Here is a 10,000-nt window from a genome sequence, read left to right as displayed (position 1 = left end):
GACAAGGCCAGACTCAACAGGTCATCAGAGCAGCAGAGAGGATCATGGGCTGTGACCTGTCCACCCTTCAGGACCTCTATACTTCCAGGTCAAGAAGAAGGGCAAAAAGCCATGATCAGTGACCCTTGTCGGGGAGAAAGGATCCCCCTGGTAACCTGCATTGATGCCTTGATTGATTGATGTCTGCACAAGTCTTATTATTATTGTACTATATTATATTATACTTATTCTAGTCTATTAATTACACACGTACATGGAGGGAGGACTCTTACATGAGAATTATCACACATCACACAATTCACTCTTATCTATTCATTCATTCATTTTATCAAACAAATGACATGCTGTGCAATAACTATATTCTTTTCTTTTAGTGTTAAAACGGTTTCCCTCTGGCAATGGTGACCTTGTTTGACCTTGGGCCTCAAGGATTTTGATGATAATCTGAAAAACAAGCATATTACAAGCTTCAAACAAGCTGCCTCAATGGCGCTGAGCCTTGGAAACCGCTCGGACCACTGTGTATTGTTCATATTTTTATTAAAACATTTTTTATGAAAAACGTCCTATTGATAAACTATTTAACTATCGATAAAATAAGGAACACGTATTTATGTAGTTTTTTAAAGAGGCTATTTACAGTATTTTGCCAAGTAAATAAAGGCAAAGCAACGGAATTTTATTTATATAGCACATTTTATACACAAGGAAGACTCAATGTGCTTCACATAAAAACTTACAATAAAAATAAAAAGACATGTCATAAAAAAATAAAACAGGATTTTAAATAATGCATAAAAATAAATTTGAATAAAAGAATAAAGACAAGAAAAGTGTAATGCACTTAAATTTGAATAAAGAATAAAGATAGAAGTGCAATTTAATTTGCGTTCTACCAGAAAGCAAAGGTGATAAATGTTTTTAGTCTTGATTTAAAAGGAGTCAGGATTGGAGCAATTCTGATCTTAAGGAACTTTATTCCAGTTATTTGTTGCATAAACCACACCAGTTTAATAAAAAACAAAAGTAGAGACAGTCTGTCAGTCTCAGTCAACTGAGATTCTTTAAGTCAAGCAGTCCTTTTTTTTACAATACAATTACAATTATATCAATAGAATCACAATAGCAGGATAAAACAGACGCTTACAAAATGCATGGGGATAACATTCCAATGGGGAATTATAAATAAGGGATCATAAATATATTTTTATATGTGTAAATCGGCTTTCCGTGCGCCAAAATGGCGGAGAGCTGAGAACCGTTCCTCCAAATAAAACTACAAAAAGTGTGGAGACGGGGCACGGAGGAACGGGGCACGACTCGTAGACTCATTAAGATTATTTTCTGCGTACAACGCATGGAGAGAGGGCGGTCGGGGAGAGAGAGTCGCACTTGCTCCATAAGGAGACATAAAATAAACTCCATCTAAAATGAAAACACACTGTTCTGGAGTGCCGACTGCGGGCACCCCGTTGCTGGCGCGTGCATCGTCCGTACCATCGGAGAGGGAGACAGGTGCACAAAATGCACCCGACCTCTCCTGCTCTGAACCCCCCTTATCTCGCCTATAGGAAGAGCCGGCCCCCCCTCCTATAGACATCACCACATGGTGGTAACCTCTTCAATTAGGCCTCTATCAGATACAGTAGTGGTAAGGCTGCTACTGGGATTAGTGGGATAACGGTCAGGACTGGGATGTGAACCACACTGAGCTGGGACTGCACTGGTTGTGTTTCATCCAGATTCTGCTCCTCAGCTGGTCAGTTACTGGCAGGTGTTTACACAGGTTTCTATCACAGAAACTCTATACCACCTCATCCCTCGTGTGTGTGTGTGTGTGTGTGTGTGTGTGTGTGTGTGTGTGTGTGTGTGTGTGTGTGTGTGTGTGTGTGTGTGTGTGTGCGAAAGAGAGCGAGAGAGAGAGAGGGAGAGAGAGAGAGAGAGAGAGAGCGAGAGAGAGGGATGGTAGGGGGTTGGTATTACAGTTCATGGCTCTCAGGTATTTCGCTTGGGGGTGTTTGCACACACAACAGGTAGTGTGCATGTGTGTGCACTTTCATGTGTTTTCATGTGTGTGTGTGTGTGTGTGTGTGTGTGTGTGTGTGTGTGTGTGTGTGTGTGTGTGTGTGTGTGTGTGTGTGTGTGTGTGTGCGCGTGTGCGTGTGTGTCAGTGCACCTGCTGATGGTCCTGATAAGATGCCTTCAGGGGAAGCCGTCTCCTTTTACATTCATAACATTCACGGGTCGGACGGAGAAACCGCCGCGACCGCAGCGCGACCGCGGCGCGATCCCAGCGCCGGAACGACTGGAATAACACGCAGCCCTCGAGTCGTCGTGAGGTTTAATTGGACAAGTTGTTTCCAGGGGGACAATGGGCCCGGGGGACGAAACGGGGAACCGATGTGTCCGACGGCTCCACATCTGCGGAACGTTTCTCCTCGCCTGTGTGAGTCGTGCCATTAAGGCTCAGTTTGGGAGACAACGCTAAAGCTTCTAAAGCTTCAATCCGTTTGATTGATAACGTTGCTTTGTCCTGTAAAAAAAAAAAAAAAAAGGTCTCAATCAGTTCACCGACCACAGCGCCCCATTCCAATTCCTCCTCCATGTTTTGAACAGGCCTTTTGAGTTTTCAGCAGCAGTCAGGCTCACATATACTGTATAAACCGTAGAAGGAGTCTTGGCACGCTGCTCCACCATCTTCATTAGGAAATGTCACGGTTCGGACACGTTATTTGGTCTTGTCTGTAAATCCTAGATTTCACCAGAGAGTTCACGGGATAATTGGTTTGAACTCGTCACTCCTGGCACCGCACGTCACTTTCTATACAAATATTTCCACGGGAACCAGATAGCCTTGACTGTGGTTAATGCTAGACGAACCTCTTTCAATTGTTTTCCCGCTGGCGACGACGCTTCAGAGTTTTCAGATCGTTAAATGACCCTAAAATGATCCACAGTATGATGATGATGTCTTCATTGTGGCTGCTTCATCTAGAATAAAATATCTTTATGTGTCATTGTACGAGCAGGCTGCAACCAAATGAATCCTCCGCATTTGACCATCCTATACCGAGCAGTGGTCAAGTCCTCGGCAGCAACTCCAGCTCTTTCGCCAGTGCCTTGGCCAGGGGCGTCGACTGGAGCCTTAACCCTAACCGCGGCGGACAAAGGGGCGTGGTCAAGCACCGGCTGCGGACGACAGCACGTTTCCCCTTTCCCGCGGCCACCAAGCTGCCTCGAGTCGGACCAATCAGCGCCCTCACTGATTGGGCCAACTCGAGTTTCCTTAATGTTTGTCTGTCTCACAGAGGGGATCGGCGCACGGGGTCGTGAGCAGCGCAGCAGCGGAACGCCATTCCCTCCTGCGCCCGAGATGATTGTTATCCACCTCAATATTATAACAATCATCGCTTTGTGATTTGTACTTGTGGCCAGCGTACATTATTGTATAAAGGGACAGTAAAAACGCTCGCCATGTTGGCGCACCACGGCCAGAAAGACTCCGTCTCCCTCCCTGAACCCTTACCTGGCAGGAACCAGCAGGGACTCCCAAAAAGTAAGGGTTTAGGGCCGCCGGTGCTTGACCACGCCCCTTTGTTCACCACACGAACGTACATGTCGGTGTTTATGGAGCAAAGCCACGCAAACACGGGGAGACACTCCACAGAGAAAGAACCTGGAACGGCCAGGATTCCAACGCAGGAGCTTCCTGCAGTGAGGCAACAGCGCCGGCCACTGAGCCCCGCCCCCCTGCCGCCCTAGCAGCGTTGATGTGTACCGACGTGAGCTTCATCCATGTGCTTTGAAATGCATGCCGACAAACTCAAAAGTCTCTTGTGAGATTTCTTAAAAAAGGAAATCGCCACTCAAAAACCCCTACTTCTCAAAATCTGCATTGAACGTGTTGACAAATGTTGAAAAAGAAAACCTATCCGCTGCTCTCCAGGAAGTCGGGAACGGAAACCCAATCCGGCAGATCTAGTCGTCTCGTCTCGTATCACCCGCTTCTCCAAAATCACTGAGTCTGTTTTTACCAGCTGAGACGCGCACACACACACACACACACACACACACACACACACACACACACACACACAGTCCAGACCAGTGCATGACCTCTGCACTGACCTCTATGCGTGTGTGTGTGCATGTGTGTGTGTGTGTGTGTGTGTGTGTGTGTGTGCGTGCTGGAGCTCCAGGTGAGTGTACCTTAACGGGCTCTTTTGTCCAAACTTTAACGGCGGCCATCAATCAAGAGAGAGGAAATTACCACTTGGAGAATGAGTGGAATCTCTGTTCTCCAAGAGTTCGATACACATCGAGAGAGGGGAGTTCGAGAAAGGGCGAGAGAGAGGCAAAGAGACACACACGCACCCACACGCGCGCACACACACACACACACACACACACACACACAAATATCGAAATTGTGTGTTTTAACTGCTTTGGCAATATTCTGTGCAGAACAGCTGTGCCAATAAAACATATATTGAATTGGGCGAAAGAGAGAGAGACAGAGAGAGACAGAACAAAAAAGAGAGAAAGCCACAGCTCCCCTACAGTGAATAAATTCAGCTGTGTCATTTTCGAGCGCCTGACATCTTTATTTTGGGACGGCATATTTTTGTATTCAGAAAACAGAAATAGTTACATCGTGAATGGATTCCCCAGCGATTCCACTGTGTATTTTTTGCTGGGATTCCAGTAAATTTCCCCCTTATGTTCCTTGAGCGAGAGGAGGGAGAGAGAGAGAGGGAGAGAGAGAGAGAGAGAGAGAGGGGAGAGGAGAGAGAGTTGGAGCAATGTCAGTTCATGTCACGATTCATACACACACACACACACACACACACACACACATACACGCACACACCACTCTAGCCCTGCACAAGTAAGTGAGGAATATTCCACTTTTCAGTGTGTCAAAACTGAAAATGACAAATGACCCACGTATGGTAAGTGTAGCTGGCACCGCACGGACCCAAGAAAAATACCAATTTGCAAAAGTACTTTTCAGTTATGTTGATGAAAATAAAGCAGACGGAGGAAGGAGAAAGACGCAGTAACCGTCATTATTGGTTCACGATTTCTGTCCAGAGGTACAAAACGCTGCTTTTCATCAGTCCTCAAAGAACTCCATGAGTTTTGTCGTTTCTCTAGTTGATCTGTCATTTCCATTTGGACTAAACGACTGAACCGCGTCTTGAAAAGTCGAAAGTGTCCGGAATAGGTGAATCGAGAGGACGTTTCCCTGAAGCTGAGATTTACTTTGGGTTAGTGTGGATAAGGACCCTATCCATGTTTCCAGGTGGCGAGTCGAGTCTTCTCGCCTCTCGCCTTTTTTTTTTTTTTTTGGTGCGGGCTGGGGATGAGAACTTCGGATCCCGATCATGTGTCTGGGATTTCAGCACGGCTTTCACTCAGGTAGTAAATGTGTCAGCGGGACGGCGGCGCGAGGAGACTCACTTTCATTACAGTTCCAGTCACCCACATTTCTCACACATCTATACGTGCACATACACAAGCAGCGCCCGCGCCCGCCCCACAGACACACACACACACACACACACACACACACACACACACACACACACACACACACACACACAGAGACACACACACACACACACACACACATACACACACAGATCTGTTATACAGGAGGCCGGCCCTATAAATTCTGGTGCTTGAGTCAGTCTGCGAAAGTTTTATAACTCAAGTCCAGTCCAGCCTTTCTCTACAGACCTCATAAAGTGTATGTGTCTGAGTGTGTGTGTGCCTGTGTGTGTGTGTGTGTGTGTGTGTGTGTGTGTGTGTGTGTGTGTGTGTGTGTGTGAGTTGTGTGTCGGTGTATTTCTTTGTGTGTTTATGTGCTTTTGTATGCTTTTCTGTCTGGTGTGTGTGTGTGTGTGTGTTTGTGTGCTTGCGTGGGTGTGGGCGTTCATGAGTGCGTGCGTGTGTGTGTGCGTGTGTGCAGAGCGGCGCTTGCAGGCTTATCTATCCACTCAGATCAAAGTGAACTTCCAGGACAGATTCCGGAATGTCCAGTGTTTCAGTTGCCACATGGAAAATCCACTCCACACAGTCGCCATGGGAACCATCATGCCACCGGCCTCCTCACATAGAGGTTATACCCTTTCTGTGTGTGTTGTCTGTGTGTGTGTGTGTGTGTGTGTGTGTGTGTGTGTGTGTGTGTGTGTGTGTGTGTGTGTGTGTGTGTGTGTGAAGCAGGGAAGCGGCGTGTGAGTCAGTGGGATGACCTGGGGCTGACAGGGACCTTTGCATGGGTTGTACCTAGAAAGCCCCTCTGTCGCACTCTCACACATCAACCATACACACACACACACACACACACACACACACGCACGCACGCACACACACACACACACACGCACACACACACATACATCAACTACACAGACACACACGCACATGCACATGCATATGCACACGCGCGCACACACACACACACACACACACACATGCACTGCTGAAGTACTGAACCCGGTTGGAGGTCAGCGCCTGAAAGGTCACAGCACAGAGAGACAGAGAAGCAGGCAGACAGATGGAGAGCAGAACAGTCAGGTAAAATGGAGAGCCTTACAGTTTTACAGGCTTTTCACCAAAGGGACAAGTTGGGGGTCTCCTTTGGTTGGGGGTGGTTGAGCTGACTGTACGTCACACTCATCAATCAACCATCACAAAATCACAGAGATCCATACACTGAGTTCTAATAATAATAATAATAATAATAATAATAATAATAATAATAATAATAATCATAATAATAATAATAATAATAAATCCAATAATAATGCGATGGGGGACTGTGTGCAGGGTTCATCTCAAAGGAGAGCAATTCAGATCAGGGAACAGTAGAAGGAGGTGAAGACCCATCGTGGCCTCAGAAGTGATGGAACTTTACAGCATAAATTCAAGCCGGGACTGACTCTGTTCTTGGAGACAAGAGCTTCTTTCAATCCTGCTCCCATAACTCTTAACGCTGCAAAAGCTCCACACCACCACCACCACCACCACTGCCGCCACCATCCATCCAGCCTCCATGCTCTTTATCTGAAGACGACACTGAACCGGCGCTCATGCACGGCCTCTTCTGTGGTCCAGGGCTTCCCCCATTCGGTAGGGGAACAGCTACCGTACTGCAGCGTCAATATAACGGCATGGGAATAAACTGCTAAATTTAGGACGGACTTCTTGAATGAATTGAACTGGATTGAATTACCGTGTGGACTTTTTTAAAAGGTGTTCTTTCCATTGTTCATTGGGTTCCACTGCTCCCCCTGCACATGCCATTTGACCGAGTTCGAGGGTTCTACCTGTTTATAGGAAATTGGAGTCACGCAGGGCCTCGTCTGATGGTTTTCGTATTAATAGAACTACCCAAAGAATTTGTTGAGGTTTTATTGCCAAAGTGTACTGTTGCTTGTTGCAGCTCCATCATAATAATCCAACACGGCACCTTCACAAGCTCCGAAGCTACTACTGAGCAATAAATAATTAGTCACACCTCAACCAGCCCCCGGACTATAAATGTGCAAAATGGAAATGCATACAGCAAAGCCTGAACTTTATGTTGTTTTTTTTTTACTGTTGAGCAGCACTGTGGGAGCGGCCTAACGTGTCAATTCAGCATTAATAATGGAGCTGGAGTTTAATATGCTGGACTCCCAAAGTGGCAAAGCAATAGAAACTTAAAGCCAAAACCGGAAGCGTAAAGACCCACCCCCCTCCGCTCAAAACGGTGCTTTCTTTATTGTTACCTCCTCTCGGTAAACAGGACTTTGACTACGACAGGTGTTTCATGTGCAGGATGTGCCATTCGTGCACGGTCTAATCGCTCATATTCCTCTCCAGAAGAGTGAGAGCAAGGAATGGTTTCAGGAAGGAAGAAAAAAAAACAACATTCGGAATCAGGCTGAACCATTTTTTTCGGGCAAAATTCGGCTCATTTTGTCAAACCAATCACAGCGTGCCTTGCAAATAGAGGAATCTCACTCGTACTGTAAGTGCCATTGTCTACTTTGCATAATCCTCAAACTGTGCATGATCTCGGGTAGAGATGCTGTTCGGCCATTTGCTGGAGTTTTATAATCAATTTAGTGGAAACACGTTATTAGAAGCATTCACATAACACAACACATTTTCAAAAGTTTAAAATAGGGATGGAGAGGGTCTCTCATGCTTCGAAGACATTCCTCACACCACCTGATGGGGACGAGGTGGTGCATCAGTGAAGCAGGTTGTTGCTCTGTTAGTTGTTTCAACAGGGGAGAGCAACAAAGTACCGGGTAGGAAGAAACTTCCAGCCTTGGCAACACCAGCACGGTATTTAGTATTCAGCGTAGCGTACCTCAGCCCCCAAAGGTAAAATTGCAGAGCCGTTACTCGTCCAGATGCCATTTGATAGCCGGCGTGACAGAGAAAGTAATGAATTAGAAGAAAGTGTGTTGCGAGCGCAGGATCTTCGGAGAGCCCTGCTTTGTCCACCCGGGAGAGCAAAGCACCTAGAAGGACGCCCACCTTGAATTTCAACACAACTTTGCACCGGCTAATCGATGAAGGTGCACCCAGTGTGCACTTAAAAATGCCCACGTCCACACAATTACACACACGCACGCACGCACGCACGCACGCACACACACACACACACACACACACACACACACACACACACACACACACACACACACACACGCATACACACAGGCGTCAGCATGAACACACGATCGCAAAGACAGACTGGTGCAATCCCACAGAAACACACCTGCACAAATGCACACACATGTACAGATGCCTAAAATACGTTCGCAAAAACACACATCCGACATGTAGACGTACACACAGGCACAGCTTAGATAAGCCGCGAGGGAAATCCTCGTCGCCAAAAGTGCGTTGGATTCTCTCCCTTAGTGGAGGAGAGTTGCGCATACTCGGAAGAATCTGCACTCAGTTCAGACGTGATGAATCATTGTTTTATTACATGGCGGCATGGAGAAACACCTGCAACCGAGGTCGATGGCGTTCTGAGCAGGTCCGGAGGAAATCTCTTCTTTTTTACAGCCGGGTTTACGCAACCGTAAGGCACTACTTTGTGAGATATGCGTCACAAAGTAGTGCAAGTGTGTAGTGTAAGTAGTAAAGGCGGCGCCACGGATATGTGTCACAAAGGCGTCGCAGCCCTAGTGTGACGCACACCCTTATGTTGTTTATTGCACATTACGTCACGCACATGATAAACATAATAAAACAGATCAGACGCCGCAAAACCAGCACAAGCACCCAAATACACACACACATACAGTTTGTGCACATGAAATCACACAGAGGGAGATTCTTGTCAGGGACTGCTCCATCTAAACGCTTGAGGTTGAGGCAATGTATTTGCACGATAAATCAGCAGACAACGTCAATGCTCTGATATAAAGGTAAGGTCTGGGTTCTTTTCTCATCCATCTCACTGTCTTCTCTCTCTCTCTCTCTCTCTCTCTCGCTCCTCTTGCTCGGCCTTCCGTCTCTCAGCACGCCTCTCTTTTGGGTCCAAAGTATGCAGATGATATTTAGATGAGTTCCAGATGGACCTTACTGCAGATCCATGTGTTGGGAGTCGACATTCCGAGCTCTATCAATTCCTCCATCAAGAACGCACTAAGGTTCTAAAGTTATCCCACGCGCACACACACACACACACACACACACACACGCGCGCACACACACACACACACACACACACACACACACCCTTTATTATGGATTAAGCCCTCCAATCCCTCCCCCTTCCATCTCTCTCTCTCTCTGTCTTTCTCTGCCTCCGACTCCCTCTCTACCCCTCCTATCCGTCATTTGGATGTTGTATTCACATCATGGCCATGTGAGGAGACTGAGTGGTGACAGGAAAGTCATGCTGATCCTTCTAAAGCCCTCTCTCTCTCTCTCCCTCTCTCTCCTTCGCAATTGCGATTCCTTCGCAATCGAGTTGCTGCTG

This window comes from Zeus faber (assembly GCF_960531495.2).
Source record: "Zeus faber genome assembly, chromosome: 4".
Taxonomy (NCBI): domain Eukaryota; kingdom Metazoa; phylum Chordata; class Actinopteri; order Zeiformes; family Zeidae; genus Zeus; species Zeus faber.
This window is presented reverse-complemented; position numbering follows the sequence as displayed.